The following is an 8454-nucleotide window of genomic DNA, read 5'->3' as shown; positions in this document are numbered from 1 at the left end:
CACTGATGTCGTAGAAGGAACACAATAAAGTCCCCTAAGCCTCTGTACCCTGGAGCCCTTCGGAGGGCTTGGTCTTGCCCTCGTAGGGAACAGCACCAGACGCACTGGAAACTGGAAGGGGCAGAAAGGACTCTCCCCAGGATCCTTCAAAGGGAGTGCAGCCCTGCCGACATCTTGATTTCGGACGTCTGGCTTCCAGAATTTATGTGAGAACGTAAATATCTTACTTTAAGCCACCAAGTTTGTGGCAATTTGTTATGGCAGCCCAGGAAACTCCTACAACAAGGATGTAAGTTATACTTCACAGTAGGAAGTAAGATAGCAAATCAGAGTGGCAGTTTGTTGAAATAAAAACAAACCCTAATGTGGATGTATTAAATAGAAGCATGCATGTTTTGGTGATGAATATACAGAAAATAATTGAAATGTAAATTGAACCCTAGAGAAACTTCGACATTTTATCAGATTTTGTCATTTGTTATTTACTTCTGTGGCCCTCAGTGCTGACAAAATCCATCCAAAATAAGGGCACGAGCACTAGATTATGTCCCAGATGTTTGCGACCCTCTTTTCAAATGTCGAGAGTCAAATATATTAGGCACAATTATGTTTTCAATTGCTCCATGGAAATTACTGCAATGCAGAATAATTTCCTAGCCAGAGAGCTTGCAACTTTCATGAGGAATTATTTAAGCAGAATATTGAATCTAGAAAAAATGTCAATTACAGGCTTCAAAATATTTGTTTTGACAAAGAGACAGGGATGCTGGGGCTACCCTCTGCTGGAGAACAGCTTCATCAAATTAAACGTGGATTTTAGAGGCAAAATTGAAGCTCCCCATATTAGGGGAAATAAAGTTTTGTCTCACCCAGGGAAGGCTGGAGGACAGGGGACGTCACAGCTGTTACGGGGATGAGGCTCACAGCCATCCCAGTGCGGGGGACGTGGGTCGCCTGGGGTTAGGCGGCTGGAGGGAGTGGGGGATTCTTAGTCCACTTGAATGGCTGTAATAAAATACCTGAGGCTGGGTAATTTATTGATAGTAGAAATTTGGTTCCAACCATTCTGGAGGCTGAAAATCCAAGATCAAGGCACCTGCAGGTTTGGTGTCTCGTGAGGGCCCGGTCTCTGTTTTCAAGACAGAGCCTTGAACACTGTGTCCTCACCTGGCAGAAAGGACAGAAGGCAGCTCCCTCACATCTTTTATAGTCATTAGTCCCATTCATGAGTCCTCTCCTGACTTGGTCACCTCCTACAGGCCCCACCTCAATATTATCACAGTGGCAATTAAGTTTCAACACGTGGATCTGAGGGGGACACATTCAGACCATGGCAGAGATCTCGAGCTCATTCTGTTCACCCCCCAACATGGACATCCTCTTGGGGCCTTACTCCTCGCCACCCCCATGCACAGGGCCCCAGCCTCTGTTGGGGGTGCTTTTCAGTATCCTGAGCTGTTGGGGGGCATCTGCCAAACACAGTCGTTCAGATGAAGCCGAGCAGTCTCAGAATGGGATGGTCGCTGCTGCTGCTGCTGCTGCTGACCCTCCCACCAGCAGCAGGCGGGCAGTAGTCGATGGTCAGTAACGAGGGGCCCCCACGGCAGCTTCTTGCTGGCGGTGACTCACCACATGCTGGGTGCCCTGTGCTGTCCCTACCCTGAGCCGTCTCCTGTGCTGGCCCTGCCTCTCCTTCCCCCAACCTATCTGAACCTTAGGGTTGGGGGTTTGGCTCTTGATCCACCCCTTTTACATCTGTGCCCTCTTTCTTTTTTTTTTAAAGAAAATGTAATTTTATTAATATTATTTTTTACATTCTAGGATGTTGTTGTGGAGCAGCTGGGAGGGAGAGGAGAGGGGAAAGGGGACAGAAATGGGATGGAAGAAGGAGGCAGGAGGGGTGGGATCAAGGCCTGTGGCACCCCCTCACTCCCACAGGGCAGATCGGGGGGCTTCCAGCAGTGGCTTGGCCATTGCCGGGCTGGGTGTAGATGTCAGGAGGATGTGGCAAAAGCCCTCACCCCCCACCACCTCAGCTCAGGAACCCAGGGCCCTTCTTGCTGTGGCTTGGTGGTCACCGCTGGGATGGCTGTACGTGTCGGGGGACATGGGTGAGGCCCTCGGTTCCCCACGGCCCCAGCTCAGGAGAGCCTGGGGCACTTCCCGCGTGTGCCCTCTTTCTTTAGATCTTTGTTTTTTTTTTAAAGATGACCGGTAAGGGGATCTCAACCCTTGGCTTGGTGTTGTCAGCACCACGCTCAGCCAGTGAGCAAACCGGCCATCCCTATATAGGATCCGAACCCGTGGCCTTGGTGTTATCAGCACCGCACTCTGCCGAGTGAGCCACGGGCCGGCCCGACCTTTATCCGTTTTTAACCTGGTGTCTCCCTCCTTTAGATCTTTGGATTCTTACACACTTTTCTTCTCTGAAAAAAGGCTAGCTCCTGCCAGCAAAGTTTTGGCTTTCTAAAACTACTGTTCCTTCCCTGCCTCAGTCTAGAACTAAACAGCTGAATATTGTTTCTCTTACTCTGCTTTCCCATGATAGCAATCAAATCCTGCCTGGCACAGAGGCCTCTGAGCACTGTAGAGAGGAACATGGAGGCAAAAAGGAAGAATTCCAAATTCCACCCTGCCTCAAAGTGGTTGCTGTGGCTCCAGCCTTCACCCCTTTGGGTGAGGCATCCTGCTGCTTCCCAGCAGCACAGAGGTGCTGTCAATGCTGTTAGCCAAAGACCACCATGATCTCCCCTGATGCACTGCAGTGAGGGAGACCTCACACTGTGGAGAAACCAGGGGCGTCTTGGTAGGAGGGTGCTAGAAAGGACATGCGACATTTGGGCTTTTTCCTTCTTCAAACAGCTGATCCTGGGACAGCCGCTGCGGCTCTGGCAACAGGACAGTGTGCTTAGCCAGGCCAGCATGGCTGGTGGGGACGATGAGGAGTACAGCAACTGCAAAGTCATCCGGGAACTGCGAGGGAGGCCAGATGGCTGGCACCTGCCACTGTGGGGGGATGAGCAGCCCTGGCCACTCTGCTGGCCCCACCCAAGCCCCCACGACTCTACCGAGAGAGCCCCAGCTGGCCAACACCCTGGATCCCCCACCTGCCTACACTGCTGCCTACTCAGCCGCCCTGCCCTCCACCGATACTCCAGAGAGAACCTTTCAAACATGCCTCCCTTCCGGAGGACGCTTGCTCTGGACCTCGACGATCCCTTCTTCTTCAAAGTGGGCCTGGGGATTTCACTTCTTGAGGAAGTTCTACAGATGCTGAGGAAGAGTTTCCCAGCTTCTGAATGGGCTGAGGGTGGGCAGAGCTGGGGTGATGGGAAGAGCGGAGCCTGGGGACCAGGGAGGGAGGGTACAGCCATGGATGAGGGAAAAGGGAGGGATGGGAATCAGGGCTCTGTTCACCCTCTGGGTCCTGAACAGTCCTCTAAGACACCCCAGAATGGAGGGACAGAAGCCAGCTGGAAATGTTGGGGGGGCATTTCCTGGCAGGATCCCTGAAGGAAGCTGGCTAGGCCAGGAAAAGGAGACCATGCCCTGCAACCACAGGAACGGGCAGAGGCCAGCAGAGCAAAGTGGCACAGGGACAAGTCAGGGAGCGGGAGGATACAGACTGGGCAGAACACAGGGGTGCCCTGCACCAGGCCCCTCTGAAGCCACTGTCAACAAAAAGAGGGCACAGGACAAGTCTGGGTAAAAGTGGTCCAACCCAGGCCGAAGAGGAATGTAGGGAGACCTGAGGGGGGGGGAAAGACAGAGGAAAGACAGGCTTGACCTCATCCAATCAAGAAGCCACTTGCTACACGCAGCTGTTTCAATTAAATTAGTTGAAATTAAATAAAACTGAAAATTCAGTTCCTCCATCGCACTGGCCACATTTCAACTGTTTGATTGCCACACACGATTGCAGAGGCTGAATGAAGGTGCCTGTGTTACTCAAAGCCAATCACCATTACCTGTTGGTGTCCTGATCCCTTGCCCCAAAATCTTGTCATCGTTCTGTGTCTCACTTCAAAAATGGGGATAATGGGTGGCGGCTTGTTTTTCAAGTTTCTCTCATTGTTTTATTTGTGAAGTATATCACACACACAACAGAGTTCATGTAACATGTGTATTCTAACGAATGATCATGCTGTTATGAATAGAAATACCTGCGCATCCACTCCCCAGCAGGTTAAGAAGTACAAATAAGAAGCAGCGCCCCCTGCAAGTTATTTTACTTTCCTGTGCCTGCTGTAACAAATTACCAGCTTGGTGGCTTAAAGCAACAGAAATTTACTCTGTCACAGTTCTGAAGCCCACGAGTCCAAAATCAGTATCACTAGCTGAAATCAAAGCAGGGCAGGGGCACACTCACGTGGAGGATCCAGGGGAGGACACTTCCTTACCTCTTCCAGCTCCTGGGGGCCCTCGGCACTCCTTGGCTTGTGGGTGCATCACCCCAGTCTCTGCCTCTGTCTTCACGTGGTGGTCTTCCTGTGTGTCAATTCTCCCTCTGTCTTGCTTTTGTAGAGATACATGTGATGGCATTTAGGGCACATCTGGATAATCCAGGTGTATTGATCAGGGTTCTCCAGAGAGACAGAACCAATGGGACATGTATATAAATATATGAGAGGGGATTTATTAGGGGAACGGGCTCATACAATTGTGAAGGCTGAGGAGTCCCACGACAGGCCGTCTGCAAACTAGATGCAGGTAGCGTGGCTCAGTCCAAGTCCAAAGGCCTCAGAACCAGGGAAGCTGCTGGTGCTGCTGGTGTAAGTCCTGGAACCCAAAAGCTGAAGAGTCTTGAGCTCTGATGTCCATGGACAGGAGAGTGGAGTGTATCCCGGCCCTGGCAGATAGACAGAGAAACTTGCCTTTTCTTGGTTTTGGTTCTCTCCCAACCTCCAGGGGATTGGATGGTTCCCACCCATACTGAGGGCAGATCTTTCCCACCCAGTCCACTCAGGCTTTCTTGCTAATCTCTTCTGGAAACGTCATGGACACACCCAAGAATATAGCTTTACCAGGTTTCTGGGTATTTCTTAATCTAGCCAAATTGACACCTAGAAATAACCATCACACTAGGATAATCTCCCATCTCAGGATTCTTCACTTAGTCACACTGTCATGGACACACCCAAGAATATAGCTTTACCAGGTTTCTGGGTATTTCTTAATCTAGCCAAATTGACGCCTAGAAATAACCATCACACTAGGATAATCTCCCATCTCAGGATTCTTCACTTAGTCACACTGCAGAGATCCTTCTTCCAAAGTAAGGTAACACTGTATTTAAACATTCCACGGGTTACAACCCAGTATCACTGAGAGCCTTTCTGCAGCCTACTACAAACTGTGATAAATTACCACAGATATAGTGCTTTAAAACAACACACATGTATTCTTTCACAGTTCTGGAGGTCAGAAGTCCAAAACAAGTCTTAAGGGGCTAAAATAGAGTTGTCAGCAGAGCTGGAAGGTCTGGGAACAATCCGCTCCTCGCCTCTGCAGCCTCTAGAGCTGCTGGCATTCCCTGCTCCCAGCTGCATCACCCCAGTCCCCTCTCTGTGCCGACCTTCCGCCTTCTGCCTCACTGACCCTCTCCCCTCCCAATTCTAAGAACCCTTGTCATTACATTTGGGGCCTTCCCAGAAAATCCAGGAAAATCTGCCCATTTCAAGGTCCTTAATTTAACCACATCTGCAAAATCCTTTTACCCTCTAAGGCAACATATTAACAGGTTCCAGGGATTGGGACATGGACGTTGTCGGGGGCAGTTATTCATTGGACCACACACACCCTTTCCCTAGTGCAGATTATTCTCTTGCAACCAGGAGTAACCACCATCTTCAGTTCTGTGTAAACCAGGCCCCTGGTTTTCCTTACATGTGTGTATTCACATATGTACAGATCCTAAATAATAGATTGAGTTTTCCTATTTTGGTCTTTGTGTAAATCGGATCATATCATGTGTACGCTTCTCTGACTTGTTTTCTTCGCTCAACCTTCTGAGATTCGTCCAGATGCTCAGAAAGGGCTACAGTTTGCCCTCTGTGGTGTTGTAGACATAGTGGATGCCACAATGTGTCCATGGCCATGTGGATGGGTGCCCGGTGTCTCCAGGACATACTTCTATATTTGCTTCTACCCAGGTGGCTAAACCCACCGGTCTCGTGCAGGATTTTTCATTCTTTGCCACCCTTTCATACTCTCATGGGATACCCCTGACCCACGTAGGGACACTCCTTGGCTCAGGACGATACTCAGAACGTTTAAAAAGGATTCTGTTAATCATTTCTTTCTATGACTTACATTGTTAAAACATTAGATGGAGGCGGCCAGTTGCTCAGTTGGTTAGAGCACGGTGCTGATCACACCAAGGTCCAGGGTTCGATCCCTGTGCTGGCTAGCCTCAAAAAGAAACACAGCAAAACAAAAAAAACATTAGTTATTTTTTGCCTTACAAACAGAAAGCTGTGTCTTAATATGAAACATCCGTAACTCTGATCCCCTCCAATCCTGGCTAAAGCTCAGTCTAACCCCTGGAGGAAAGAGTGTGCTTTCCACCCTCCTCAGAGGATGCGGGTTAGGTGAGTCCTATCGCATCAAACCAAAAAAAGGTTTGAGTCCCTTTTTCCTGTCTTCCACGTGGAGACCTGGGTGGCTGTAACAAAGCACCACGCACCAGGTGGCTTCCACAACAGACGTTTATTTACTCACCGTCCTGGAGGTTCTGAAGAGAATCTGCTCCGGTGGTGGCCGGCAATTCTTGGCATTCTTTGATGTGGCCCCACCCCCACCCCAATCTCTGCCTGTCTTCATGTGGTCTTCCCCTCTATGTTTTCTCCCCTTCTCTTCTAAGGACAATTGTCACTGTATTTAGGGCTCACTCTAAATCCAAGATGATCTCATCTCAAGATCCTTAATTACATCTGCAAAGACTCTTTTTCTAAACAAGTTCATGTCCACAGATTCTGGTAGGCCTGTCTTTTGGGGGCTACCATTCAACCTACTACAGTGGGCAACGCAGCTTTGCACTTCCTGATTAGGACACAAGTAACAGGGCGAGCCAATGCCCTCAATTAACACCCCCAGCCCATTATAGCCACAGGAAGACTCTGAATGAAATATGAGCTGAGGAAGGCCCCGAAGGTGGCACTCACAATAATAAAGGGAAAGGTCCCTTTCCATGTCTCTCTACTTCCCCCATGTAACATGTCAGTCACGACAGGTACCCATACGTGTACACAGCAGTAAATATGACACAAGCCTTGGGGATGAGCACCCAGCACCCTTCGGGAGCAGGTACTGAGTCTATGGACTAGAGTTAGGAGTCCCAGTCTTGTTCTGGCTCTGTGATTTGATCCTGGGCCCCTGTCCCATGATCACTGGCTAGGCTGCCTGTCCAGTGCTGCTATGCTGTGGCCTTGGTAACCCTCAGGGAAGAGCTGCTCTTTCCCACACTTACAACACAGCTGACTCTTGTGGAAGAACCAAATTCTGAAAGCTGGGTACAGAGCGATGGCCAGTGCTCTGAGGCGCCATGTGTCCTGGGTGGGCAGAGTGTCCTGGGAAGCCATGGTCCTGGGGGGGCCGTGTGTCCTTGGGGGCCATGTGTCCTGGTAGCTCATGTGTCCCGCAAGGCTGAGTGTCCTGTGGAGATGTGCGTCCCATGGGAGCTGTGTGTCCTGTGGGGGCCGTGTGTCCCATGGAGATGTGTGTCCCGTGGGGGACGTGTGTCCGTGGTGATGTGTGTCCTGTGGAGATGTGTGTCCCGTGGGGGCCGTGTGTCCGTGGTGATGTGTGTCCTGTGGAGATGTGTGTCCCGTGGGGGCCGTGTGTCCCATGGAGATGTGTGTCCGTGGTGATGTGTGTCCTGTGGAGATGTGTGTCCCGTGGGGGCCGTGTGTCCGTGGTGATGTGTGTCCTGTGGAGATGTGTGTCCCGTGGGGGCCGTGTGTCCGTGGTGATGTGTGTCCTGTGGAGATGTGTGTCCTGTGGAGATGTGTGTCCCGTGGGGACCGTGTGTCCCATGGAGATGTGTGTCCCGTGGGGGCCGTGTGTCCCGTGGAGACGTGTGTCCCGTGGGGTGTGTGTCCCGTGGGGACCGTGTGTCCCATGGAGATGTGTGTCCCGTGGGGGCCGTGTGTCCCGTGCAGATGTGTGTCCCGTGGGGGCCATGTGTCCCGTGCAGATGTGTGTCCCGTGGGGCCCGTGTGTCCCGTGGAGCTCTAGCCCTGGACGGGTCAGGGTCCTGCCTCCTCGTGAGGGACGACGTCCCGGGCCTCCGTATTGGATCAGCTTCCCGGTCCGCGGTACCGCCGTCCTCCGACCACCAGGGAGCGCTGCAGCCCTCGGCCCCATTCCTCCCTGCGGCGGCCGCCCCGGCGCACCCGGCCCTCGCTCCGCCCCGCCGGTGGATGCGCTCGGCGCTCGCGGGTCCCCTGGCGGCTC

At 51.6% G+C, this 8454-nt stretch overlaps 1 long non-coding RNA gene and 1 pseudogene across 1 annotated transcript; one reads left to right on the top strand and one right to left on the bottom strand.

Annotated features, from left to right (window-relative positions):
• Positions 1–2754: 2754 nt before the first annotated feature.
• Positions 2755–3443, top strand: LOC103602383 (annotated as a pseudogene).
• Positions 3444–4808: 1365 nt separating this feature from the next.
• Positions 4809–7350, bottom strand: LOC103602379. The gene is made up of 3 exons (XR_551525.1): positions 6721–7350; positions 6313–6406; positions 4809–4849 (listed from the first exon to the last, which is right to left on the bottom strand). It is a non-coding gene; the product is annotated as an uncharacterized LOC103602379 (long non-coding RNA).
• Between the last annotated feature and the right edge of the window lie 1104 nt (positions 7351–8454).

Source organism: Galeopterus variegatus, unplaced genomic scaffold (genome assembly GCF_000696425.1).
Source record: "Galeopterus variegatus unplaced genomic scaffold, G_variegatus-3.0.2 Scaffold4118, whole genome shotgun sequence".
Taxonomy (NCBI): domain Eukaryota; kingdom Metazoa; phylum Chordata; class Mammalia; order Dermoptera; family Cynocephalidae; genus Galeopterus; species Galeopterus variegatus.
Note: the sequence above shows the minus strand (reverse complement) of the source record. Positions and strands in the feature narration are given on the sequence as shown.